This window comes from Belonocnema kinseyi, chromosome 8 (genome assembly GCF_010883055.1).
Source record: "Belonocnema kinseyi isolate 2016_QV_RU_SX_M_011 chromosome 8, B_treatae_v1, whole genome shotgun sequence".
Taxonomy (NCBI): Eukaryota; Metazoa; Arthropoda; class Insecta; order Hymenoptera; family Cynipidae; genus Belonocnema; species Belonocnema kinseyi.
The window spans coordinates 28021679-28034971 of NC_046664.1; the positions used below are offsets into that span (position 1 = coordinate 28021679).

General features: G+C 29.7%; 1 protein-coding gene across 4 annotated transcripts in view; it reads left to right on the forward strand.

The window, feature by feature from the left end:
• The window catches only part of LOC117178747, a 141380-nt gene that overhangs the window by 99441 nt on the left and 28646 nt on the right, over positions 1–13293 (forward strand). For 2 of the 4 annotated variants that reach the window (XM_033370181.1, XM_033370182.1), the window contains one exon: positions 7291–7401. The exons of the other annotated variants lie outside the window; for them this stretch is intronic. The gene's annotated coding sequence lies outside the window, so the exon portion shown is untranslated. The remainder of the gene's footprint in view (positions 1–7290; positions 7402–13293) is intronic. 4 annotated transcript variants of the gene reach the window in all.

Sequence of the window (13293 nt, forward strand, 5' to 3'; positions counted from 1 at the left end):
AAACAGTTCAAAAGCAAGAAAAAATTAATTGAATTGGGTATAGAATTTCAAATCTTTAAATCCTCAAAACTCTATGAAATTACTCAGTTCTGAGGAAAAATTCTTTGAAATCCAATAAAATATTAAAAACCCATAAAATTATTAAAACCCCTGGGGATCCCTTCAAACTGTTTAAATGTTTTGAAAATCCCTTGAAATCTATTAAAATACGCTAAAATATTCAGGTATTTAAAAATCTTCAAACTACTGAAAAAAGTACAAACTTCCGAGAGTCTTTAAAAATTTCTTAAAATATGTAGAATCCTTTGATATTTTTTGGAAGCCCTTGAAACTTTTTAGAGCGCTTGAAAATGCCAAAGAAAGAGTAAATTTATAGAATTTTAAGTGTATTAAAAAATATTAAATGAATACATAAAATTCAAGAGTATTTCAAAGATTTCAGGGTGCATTTCAAATCTTTTAAAATGTTTAAAAATCTACAAAATATTTTACTTTTGATAAATAAATTCTTTCAAATGCACTACAAAATGATAAAACTCTGTGATATTCTATGCTGACATTTTCTAAAATTATGTAGAATGTATTAAAATACATCGAGAGTTCCAAAATCCTTGGAAGCCATCGAAATCCTCGGAAATCTTAAAAAACTGCGTGAAATCTTTTTAAATATTTAAGAACTTCATACGCCGTGTAAAATTGTTCCATATCTTTAGAAATTCTAGAAATTTCTTTATCCTAAAATATATCAAAAGCTTTCAAATCACTTAAAATTAATCAAACTAATAAAAAAATTCCTTAAAATAATTTAAACTAAAAGCTCCTGAAAATGAATTAAAAGTTTCAAACATACCCTAAAATCTTAAAAATTCATTAAAACTATTGAAATATATTAAATATATTAAATAGGTATATACCTCAAATGATTAGTGATTAGCCCACGAATTAATTTATTGAATGAAAAGTATACCGAAGTATGCAAAGTATACCAATGTGCTCTATTCATTTGAAAAAGTGACTGTGTGGTAACCCTTATTTTTTAACAGTTACTTCTCACAAAAATTCTTTGATTTTTATTCTTTTTTTTTAAATTGCTCAACTCAAATAGAGTACCCATCTCTGTAAATCTGAATTAGTAAAATTTCACTATTTGAGAGTGAAATTTCACTAATTGAATAAGCAAGAAGTAGGTCACTACGAATTAGTGAAAAACTACTAATTTTCTTAGTGAAAATATTTTACTAAATAAATTAGTGAAATTTCACTAAGTAAACAGTGGTTCGGAGAGGTCAAGTATCTACTATTAAATAGTGGAAAATCACTAAATAAGTAGTCAAAATCAATCATGACATCCTGATCCTCTTTTAGAGCTCTGATTAACTCATCCGCAGTCAGGCTGTCGTACTTCTGAAACTCATTGGACATTTCGGCGTGGATGACGCATATAACTTAGGGTAACCAATACCTAATAATGAATTCATTTAAAATCATCAATAACAATACACCACGGCTCTTAAAATTGTCATCCATATTTAAATAAAATTTTTGCTGGAGTCAACCAATAACCCAACAGTAAGCTATATTACAAGACAAAATATAGAAGTAAACTATAATGTATATTTAAAAATTAAATTAATTTATGTTGATACTGCACTTACTAAAGAAAAATCTTAATTCAGCTTTCCATTTATTTCTATAGAAATGAGTAGAAAGCTGAATTTCAGAACCGCAACATAATGAGGACACTATTCACTGGGAAACTACACGAAAGTATAATAAACTGAAAAATATTACTAACCTGTGTTTTAAATTTTTTTACGCTCGTAGAAAGAAAAATGATGCAAGCTGACAAATGTAAACGATAAAAACAATGCAAACGAGACGTGAGCGCGGATTGGCGCGTGTCCACCATTAGCCGTGATCACGGCTTCGATCTCGACTTCACTAATTAAATGGTGAATCAAACCACTAAATCATAGTGAAATAAAATACACTAATTGGAAATAGTGAAATTATCACTATTTTTACAGTAGAAAACCACTAATTCCAGAGTGAAAAGCCCAAAAATCACTATTTCAGTAGTGAATCATTCAATCACTAATTCAATTAGTGAAATTTTTACTATTTCAAATTTAGAGAGATAGGGGCCAAATCTTAAAAATAGGGTACTTTAGGGACCTTAACTGAATATACGGTACAATGGGGAATATAGCAACCAGCCTGTGAGGCCTCTTAATTATTACTGGTGAACCAACAATTTTCTGACTTTGACTGGGTGAACCAGTAATTACCTCAACTAAAAAAGCGTTACGGAATATATCAGTTACACCAAATAATAGATTCAACCAGTTATGTAGCGCTCCACGCGGCAAATACATGAACCTTCAGTTGACCCATCCAGCACAAAAGTGATGAATGATAAGTGTCATACCCAACCAGCTGAGGGACGACAATGTCTACGGCCAGATGACTACTAGTACTGATGAACCAGTGAACTTCACTGAATAAATTAATGACTAAATTCCACTGATTAATCTAATGACTAAATTCCACTGAGGGAACCAGTGAAATCTCAATGCTTATCAGTGACATACTTCTGGCTGTTTCAACCAGTGAGATTTCACTGGTACATTTTAAGGACCAGGTGAGATTTTAAGAGAACCGTAGTTTCTGGCGTCAACACCTCCCCTCCTAAATTGGAAACGAAGTTTATGGACGGCCCCTTAATAATAAAATCTCGATGGATGTTCGATGGAAGATAGTATCTGCGGTAAGACTACCGGCATATTCTCGAGGAAGCTTCATTAGCCGACTTAGACTGTAATTACAAAGAGGAGATGAAGATCGTTGTCGCGAGGAGTTTGAATCCTTCGTTGAATAGAGCTGGTTCTTTGCTAGGATGACACGAGCGATCATTTATCACGAGGCAAGCAATTATCGTAATTAATATCGGTGGCATGACACAATCGTATCTGGCCACTACCCTGTCGATGGCATTCCAATGTCCCAGATAGATTGCAAAGAAATTTGTATTACACTAGTGATTTTTCTTCGATATTATGAAAGGATATCAAGCTTTCAAAGTATTTGATAACATGTTTTTACATTTTAAGCAGGACTTTCTTTAGAGAAGATATTTCATTGATTTTAAAAAATATACTTTTTTTTTGATTGACCAAGAATCGAACTTTTGGGAACGGAAAAAGAAGCGAACGCTAGAGAACGACACAGGGTATGTGGGTTAATGCCTCTGTTTGTTGAATATTTAAAAGTACTTTTTCTAAAATTTTATTTAAAAACTTTTGAAGAAAAACCTAAGAGACTGTATTTAAAAGATTACCACAAATGCATTAAATCAATTATTCAACAATTTAATATTGATCAAACACATCTATTATTTGAGTACTATTGTTTTTAAGGAGATTTTATTATGTTTTCTTTTCCAGCAAAGATTAAACAAATTTATTTTAAATCAGTGTCCATTGAAGCATTAAGGATTATTTAATAAATAATATACTAAAATTCAAAAATAATAATTTAAATGTAATATAATTGTCGTTTTGTACACAGTATACGTATTCGATGAATCTTATTATCTTATATCTAATACATGTTATTATATTCAAAGAATCTTCCTTAGAAGCAAACTTGATTTTGATTCCATCAAATATTTTGAACCAATTAACCGTCACATAAACTCTCAAAATTGTTTAATGGAGATGTTAATTCAAGGTGAATTTTTTTTTTAAATTCAATCAATTCTCAAAAATATTAAATGTAAAAATGTAAATGGTGTTGATAATTACCTGGTAATTAACTTCAAATTCAATTCTGCTTTTTAATTGTGATTATCATAACATACAAATATTCTTATTATTTTAATTTGTATGTTAAATTGATCTGACTAGAGAAGTTCTTAATAAATAAAATGTTACACTTTTTGATCGATTAGTCATTTGATAATAATGAATATTGCGATTTTTTATCATAATAAAATGTTACAAATATTTATATAGAAAAAGTTCCTCTAGATCCGGTGGGTATTGAATACCATGTAGAATGATTTCCGGTCAGATGCTTTTTTCCCTATTATTTTTCCATTAAAATTTCCATGATGAGAAAGCCTAAATAGGCCTCGAAAAATGTTGGACCTAGTATCATAAAAAAGACGGATAAATAATGAAAAAGTCAGAGAGAGGCGGTTTATATGTCTTCTAAAATTAGAAATTTTATCAAATACTCCCTATTGGTCATAAAGTTGTTAATCTTCCAGAAGTGAGAGTCTGATCCTAGACACAATAAAAAAAGGAATTAAAAAAATTAATTTCCCGCTTGAAATTTTCACTTTTTTGGTTTATAATTGATCGGAAGTTCATTCGTTTTGGTTTTAAAGTCATACATTAAATGTTTGTTTAAGAATTCGTATTTTTTTGGTAAAAATTTAATTATTTAAATCAAATTTGATTATTTTGTTGAAAATTCATATATGCGAGTTGGAAACTCAACTTTCCTGTAGGAAATTCGCCTTTAGAGCTTTAAAATTCAACAATTTAATTGCATTTTTTCTTCCTTCGACTGGAAAATCTTTTGCTTTTAAAAATTCAAGTCTTTTTTCGAAAAGTATTTTTTTTTGGTTTGAAAATTAATGTCTTGGCAGAAATTTCATCTCTGTAGTTGAAGATTTAACTATTTTTGATTGGAAGTTCATTATTTTAAATTAAAAGCATTGTATTATATTTGTTTGGTTATGACTTCAGCTTTTCTTTTGGAATTTTGTTTTTAGCAGACAAATTTATTTCATTGTTTAAAAATTATTTTGTTTAATATTTTAAGTAATTAGTTTTAAGCGGAATTATTTGGTTTTTAATGGAAATTTCTGTTTTAAAGATTTCAGACTAAAACCCAAAATTAAATTGTCGTTTAGGAAAATGTCGGGCGGGGGTTCCGCTAAATAGTAAAAACGAGCAATTTCTTTTGTTCATAATTGTAGAAATAATTGTCCATTTCTACAATGTAACTTTTGACTGAAATAAGACAGAGAAGTATAGCTTTTGCAAAATTTTCAACAAACTGCATAATTTACTTTTACGATGACACTTTTAATTACTTTCCTATAGTTGTTTAAAAAATTCACATACATTCACAAAACTTTTTTTTTATTGAAAAAACAGACAAAACCTTCACTTTTTTTAATAACATAAATATTTCTCAGACAAATTGAATTTGTTTAGAAAATTAAAAGTAAGGACTGAATTGCATTTTAAAAATACATATGGTTTAAACAATACAAATGAATGTAAATCAATCGTTTTCCTCTTTTATTTGAACTCATTAATTTATGTTGCTCAGAGAAAGTTTAAATTTTTAATATTTCACTAAAAAATTGAACCAATTTAAATTATTTAACAATTATGGAAAATGATAAGAATACCATCATTCAATCGATTTTGTTGACAAACTTACAAATAACTCAACTTTTCAGCTTTATTTAATTCAAAAGTTACATCTAATCAATAACAAGTTGTTTAAACAATCAATTTGACTTTTAATTATTAGCCATAGAGATTAATCTAAACTTAAAATATATTATTCAATAAATCTGTATATAGGGTTCCAAAAAATAAAAAATAAATGGGTTTAGCGAGTTTAAGCAATTATATAATTATTGTTTTTAGACAGATTCTCTTAGAATAGAATTCGAAATTTGCACTTTTTCCGAATTGTCAAACTTATTATTAACTTTTTAGTCAGAGCAAACCAATGATAAATTATATTTAACATAAATTATTGTAAGGTAATAATTATTATAAGTCAACCAATCCAATTTTTTAAAGGAATAATAATTATTGTTACAACTATCTTCTTCTATAATAATGTTAAATAGTAGCGGTTTATTTTTTATTTTTTACTTTTTATCTATTTTCCTCTGAGTGAAGTAGTAAATAATGAAATTTCACAAATATAATTATTTAAACAATTCATTATCATTTTGAGCAATTTTGTTTAGAAAAGAGGTAAACTGTCGTGGCTTTTCCAATTTTTAAACTCATTATTGGTTTTTCAGTGAGAGCGAAACAATAATAACTCAAATTTAACATAAATAATTGTTTTGAAAATGTTTTATTGTTTATGACTATAAAACCCTATAAACAGACTTATGGAGCTGATATTTAAAAAACATGTTCTGATGTGTATTTTATAAGTAATTTTGAACAGAAATGTTAAGTTTCAACTTGATTCGCTTAATATTAATTATGGGTGAGAAGAACTGCGGAGAGATTGCGGTGGTCACTCAGGCGTGATAAAACAGGAGGGTTTCAGCAAGGCGCTGTTCCCTGATGACCTACATTTTCAAATGTGTCACGACGGCGCAAGTTTACTCCAGGCGGGAAGCGTACACGTTTGCATAGTGAATAAGCTCGATGGCGAGCTCACTTCAACCAGCAGTGGGTCTCTGAAGCTCAAGGCAATTGAAGCTGATGGGTTTGATCGGAGTATTTCGTGCGATAGAGTGAACCCATAAAAATGCACCCCTTTGACCTTGACAACAGCGTCGTCTGACACGTGAATATGCATTATGAAGTACTATATCGTCATATCTTGAAGTTATTAAGGCAATGTTACTAAACAAGTGCAGTGGATATCAATTGATTTTAATCAAAAATGTTATACTACGGTACAAAATTAATTATTTGCGAAGGTATTTCTTGTAAACAGGCAATTGAAATTCAAGTTTCTGATGAATAGTACCAAATTGGTTGCGCTATCGTAGTTATCCGATAGGGGTATGCGACAAAGTGGACAAAGAACAGAAAGTAGTACTGTCTAGTTAGAGTGAGTATCATCGTTTCGAATAGTCGTCATTGGAACACAATTCGATCTTCTCTTTATACCTCATACGATAGAAAGAAAGACATAGAAACCATGTTTCGAATTTCATCACACCTTTTTGTGACATCAGAGTAACAAACATTGACGTGAGAATGGTGAAAACTGTGTTTTTCGTGGATGGTTAATATAACATTTATAAAAGTAAATAATTTTCTGTTTGATAAATCCTTCGAATGTTTGGTTCTAAAATAGCCTAATGCGACAGGCATTATGCGCTACGAACATGTATGTGCTTTCCACTTGAAGTGTATTGCAAGGTGTTTTATTGTAAAAAAACGATGCGCTTTTGGATGTTGCTGTCTTCAAATGTTTTAATCAAGCGAGCGGCAAAGTATTTAGATCCTTTATTTAAGAGAAAGTTCTCATTTTAAACAAGATGCTCAATCGCTTGTTTACTTTCAGGGACCCTGGATCTAATTCCATTGTCAGTCACAAAAGCGGCACATAATCCAGGATTAACTGTAGTTCCAAAATACTCCGATCATCTGCATCGCAAATTAACTTCTACAACAGGTATTTAATAACCGCAAGTGTCTAGCATCAGCTGCCTCAATTAGTAATTAAGCCAGGAGACACCCTTACTCAATTACCGTTTCTGAAATATCTGTTCCTGATTATGAAAATTTAGAAATCTGCGTGAAGCTTCAGTGAAGCGTCCCTCAACATTCCTGCAGAAAAATTTAACAGTGCTTTATCCCCTATCAATAATCGACGCAAAAAGCTACTAACAAGTTGTATTATTTGCCTTCGATTGCATCAATCGGTTTGAAATTAGTTTTATGCATAATTTGGAAGATAGGCGCCGATAACGACCCTCGGTTGAGTTCATAGGCAACGTCTTGTCGTTAATCTCGCTTTGTCTGTGAGGTCGAGGGAATCGGGAAAGCAATAACATTAATCCAGGACATTGCCTGGGCAAGAGGGCCACTTCCTCGCGGTTGTTGCATGTTGCTAGACCAGCTAGAACTTGCAGAGTAATTCCCGGTGGTCAACGTTCTGGATGTCCGTATAAAGCATATAGTCGTATATACCACCCTTGACTTGGAGAACTCACCCTTGTCTCCCTGTCCTGCTTCGTCGCGGTTTGTCCCTAGACGGGATGCGGTTAACGGTCCGCGACCCTTCTTGCGCAATTCCTGTAATTTTAATAAGCCATATTACGAGAACCCATCCTGGCCGGAAACGACTCTCTTCAACCGAACAACCACGATTAGGAGACGTCGAAGTGTATCTCACAACACCTCAATATCCCATGATATTCGACAAATGTTAGACGATTTTTTCTTCCCCTAAATTATTTACAAATTTCTTTATGCTTAGATATCCTTTTCTCACAGAGTTTTAGTCATGATATCTTACTTAGAGACCGAGCATAAATTATGCTAAGTTGTATTGTGAAATTTTGAAAGACGTACCCCCTTTTTTAGGGTCTATAAATTTACCCCTCCTCACCTCCCTCTTCACCTGTATTATGTCATTCTTTTGGGCCTAATTTTTTTGGGAATTTATTTAAGATTTATAAAAAAATAACGTGAGGTTAATTGGGCGGAGGGAAGTTTTTTTTATAAAATACATTGTTTTTTATAAATTAACAAAGTAGTTTAATGAACAAACAAAAGCAGAGCGGATTATATTGAGTTAGTTTACATCCACCGTCAGTCCCAAGATCGACGCTACAGAAGAGTTTCACTGTATTTGGATTTTTCAACTCTTTTCAATTCTTTTTCAACCAAAAAGTAGTATTTTTAACAAAAATGGTAAAATTTATACCAAAAGAGATAACTTCAAATGAAAATGACGAAATTTCAACGTGATTTGAAATTTTGACAAAGAATTATTTTTCAGTCAGTGAAGAAAAAAGATTTCATCCATGATTTGAAATTATAAAGCACAATATAGTAGCCGTTTTTAGAACTGTTGCATTTTGAACCAAAAAGATTAATTTTCGATATAAAGAAACAGATTCATACATTTTCAACCAGCTAAATCAACTTTTAAACTAAAAAATATATCATTTTCATCAAAAATGACATAGTTAGATTTTCCTTATAAAAAAGTATTTTCAATTAAAAAAAAATTCTATAAAAAAGTTTAATTTTCGACCAGAACAAATGAATTCTCGGAACAGTGAAGAAGTTAATATTTCAACCATGGAAATATTTTAATCTTTAATCAAAAGCAGTAAAATTAAACTAAAAGGACGAACTGTCTGAAAAATATCTTACCTCTAAATTAAAAAAAATATTTTCAACCAGAAAGAAGCATTCTTAACCAAAAATATTAACTTATAACCAAAAAGAATAATTTTCTAACAAAAAAGGTGAACGTTCCACAAATTACATAAATTTTCAACCGTATAGTTGAATTATTTGATACAAAAAGATCTATTTTTAACCAAAAAGAGATTTGTTGACTTTTTTATTTGAAAAAAAAAACAAAAAATTTCCTATAAAACAATTGAATTTTGAAAAAAAAGATATGAATTTCTAACAGAAAAGTTGATTTTCAAGCAAAAATTAAAATATTTACATTTCCATTTGAAAAAATAATAATATCCAACCAAAAGCGAAAAAATTTCAAAAAAAAAAAATAAATTGTCAACAGAAGTGGAAATTTTAACCAACAAAGATGTTTTAGTTATTTAAGGAAAAAAATTCTATCTAAAGTGTTGAATTTTAAAACCATAAAGAGGAGCTTTCTATACAAAAGTTGAATATCAAACTGAGAAGATTAATTTTCCACTAAAAAATAAGGATTTTTGACCAATGATATAAATTTTCAACCAAATAATTGAATTATTAAACATAAGGACATAAACTTTTAACCAAAAATGTAATAGTACAATTTCAATAAAAACAAGGTCCTATGAAACATGAAAATTCTCAAACGATTAATATGAATTAAAAGATCCTAATTTTTAAACACAAAAAATATAATAGTAGATATTTAAACCGAAGAGATTTTAATTTAAATCAGAATCATTTGAAACTAACCAATGAAGACGCATTTCCACCAAAAGAATACTTTTATATCTGATTTTTTAAATTAAAAATATCAAGTTTGGCCGAAAGCTAATTTTCGACCAAGTGTTTAGCTAAAAAAGTTATTTTTAGTAAACGAAACAACTGATTCTCAATGAACGAAATAAATTTTTAACCACAAATATGAATTTTATTCCAAGAAGTAAAATGAAAAAAGAATATATGAATCTTCAACTGGATTTTGTATTTTGAAAGGAATGTTCAATCTAAAAGGTACATTTTTAACCCAAGAAATAAATTTGCAAACAAAATGATTAACTTTCTTTAGGGAAAGATTAGTTTCCAAAAAGTCCCTTGAATTTTCGTTCAGACTATAATTTTTTAAAGGAGTTTTCAATCTAACAGTTAAACTCCTTATTGAAAAGATGAATTAGTCACCAAGAAGTTTGATATTCTACATGCTCTAAAATAACAAACAATTTTTGGAAAATAGTTCAATTAAAAAAAAAAGATTTTTCAACTAAAATAATTAATCATCAGGCAAAAAAATTATTTTTATTAAAATAGTTCCACTTTTAACCAAACAGTTGAATTTTGAGCTAAACTGATTTTTTAATCTCTATTGAGGAACAGCGAAAATCTTGAAAATTTATTCAAATCGTTATATGAGGAGAAAAAAAAACCTAGGACCAAGGTTGAATTGACAGAATAATTCTAGCAAGATCTGATTGAAATACCCTGTACATTTTTTAGTTTTTCGGTTTTCTTTGTAAGAGATATTCATCTTTAAAAATATTATATTTTAATAGAAAATGTAAAATTACCATTTTCACTGTTATTTAACAATAAAGTTTCTTGCGCTCATGTCAAATATAAAATAAAATACTATTCTATCCATGGGAGGAGGGGATAAAAATAGACTTTCATTTTCGTCAACCTTGGTGACCTAAGATTTTTTATGTCGCTACGAATTTACAGAGAAAATTTTGAAATCCAAAATGCTAATCCAATATGGCGACTCAAAATTGAAAAATCGTTTACTCGATCAATTTTTGTGAAACTTCACATCTGGGTTGTTTTTGAGCTGAGAAGGACAACCCCATGTTCAAGTTTGAAAATTTAAAATGGCTGATTTAGAATGATAACTATAAATTTTAAAAATCTAATAAAAACTTAGAAATAAGGTTTCAAAAAAATTGGACAAGTCTTAAGACTTTGAAAAATATTTAAGCGGCATATTGGAGCAGCTATTTTTAATTTTGAAATTTTGACCATGGATTCGTACTCCACGACCATGCCTTGTTATTTAAAACCCCGTTGAAACAGAGGTCTATACACGGGTTACCCTCGCTGCTAAAATATCATTTAAGTCCTTTAAAGTGAGTACATATACCGCCAGACACCTCCACTTTACTGGCTATGGACCTGTAAATTGTTCTTTTCATTTTAACTCAGGTGGACTTAATCAATATATAAATCTAATCATAGCCAAAGATAACTCGCGGCTGCATCCGTCTTTATTAGAAACACTTGTATTTGCCGGAAAGTTTGGTCAGGAGACAGGAAAACTGCAGAAAATAATGGAGACAATGTCCTTGTTATGTAAATGGAAAGTTTGTTTTCTGAAAACAAGAATATTTCTTTAACCAATAAAAAAATAAAGGCCAGCAATATTTGCAGGATTTGAAGAACTCGTTCAAGAAGAACGAAGAGTTCTCTTCTTGTTTCTTACCCGTAACAAATCTGAGCAAAAAATGATCTAATGGCTGGGCAACGAAGCTAGTCCAACGGTATAATTCACCTATTACTCGCGCGCAGCCAACTCGACTTAATCGCTACTCTGTACATTTATTATATTATTTAATTAGAAAGCGGGGGGATGGTCGCGTACAAATGCGACGCCACTTTAATGAATTCCTAACTGAACGTCACGCCTCGTCATCCCCGCCCGTTAGTCTTGGATTAAGTGGGGAAATCTGCGGCATTTTTTTCTTCGACCACAGGGCTTTTATGCCTAATTAATTGTCATAAATCTGGCCTAACAGTGCGGATTAGGGAAAATTTTCCACAGGGGGCCGTGCATAAATTATGTAAAGTCTTTTTAGTGGTTGGGGAGGTAGATCAACCATTTTTCTATGCTGTCTTATATGGGGGGGGGGGGGCCTGGTCAGAATAATTTCTTACGTAAGATAATGTCAAATATTAGAAACACTATAAAACATAAGAATATAAATTTTGAAACAAATTTAAATATTTACTCAAAAGATGAACTATTTTGTTAAAAATTATTTTTTTAACTTAAGATGCATAATTTTAGTTAAAAATTAATTTCTTCGGTCGAAAATATACCTTTTTGTTTACCATTTTTTGGTAATTAAAAAAATTCTGTTTTAGTTGAGGATTCAACTATTTGGCTGAAATTTTAGTTTTCTTTTGAGGATTTTAATCCTCTCGTTTAAGAAAATAATTATTTTGTTAAAATTTATGCATTTTGTTAAAAATTCTTCTTTTTAATTAAAAATACAATGAAAAATAATATGTTGCAAATTAATCTTCTCGGTTGAAAATGTAATTGTTTGGTTGGAAGTTTATGGATTTTATTCAAAACTCTTTTTGCGGTTGTAGAAAATTAATTCTTTTTAATTGGAAATGCAACAGTTTGATTGAAAATTAAACTGTTCTTGATTTCAAATGAAATAGTTTTTTAGTTGAAATATTAACTTTTACATTTGTCACCGAAAATTTACCTTTTTAGTTTAACAATGTGACTATTTTGTTCAAAGTCGTTTTCTGATACAAAATTTATGTTTTGTGTCCAAAATTACAGTGTTTTCCAAAAATTCATCGTGATAAATGGAAAATTCATCTATGTAATTGTTTGAACATTGACATTTTTCGTTGACATTTTTTTTTTTTTTTGAAAATTAAATTTTCGAAACAGAAATTGAACAATTGTAAGTTTGGTTGAAAAGGTGTTTTTTTTAGTTTAAAAATGCAACTCCTTGGTTGGAAATTTATACCATTTGTTAAAAATTCATTATTATGTTCATAAAATCTATGTTACTGTTTGGGAATTCCTCTACTTTGTTTAAAGTAGATGTGCTTTGTTAATAATTTGACTTTTTGGCTTAACAATTGTAAAATTTGGTAAGAAATTCAACGGTTTTGCTATTTTTGTCTAAAATGTCAGCAACTTGGTTGAAAATTATTCTATATATTTGAAGATCGAACTAATTTTTGTGAAAATCCGTTTTTTTGTTCTTAAAATTTAATTTGTAAACTAAGAATATGAGTTTTTTTCAAAATTTACTTCTTTGTTGAAAGTTAATATTTTTGATTTGAAAATTCAGTTGTTTTGTAGAAAATTTAACCATTTGGTTGAAAATTCGACTGTCTTTTCACCTATAAATAAAGGCAATTTTAT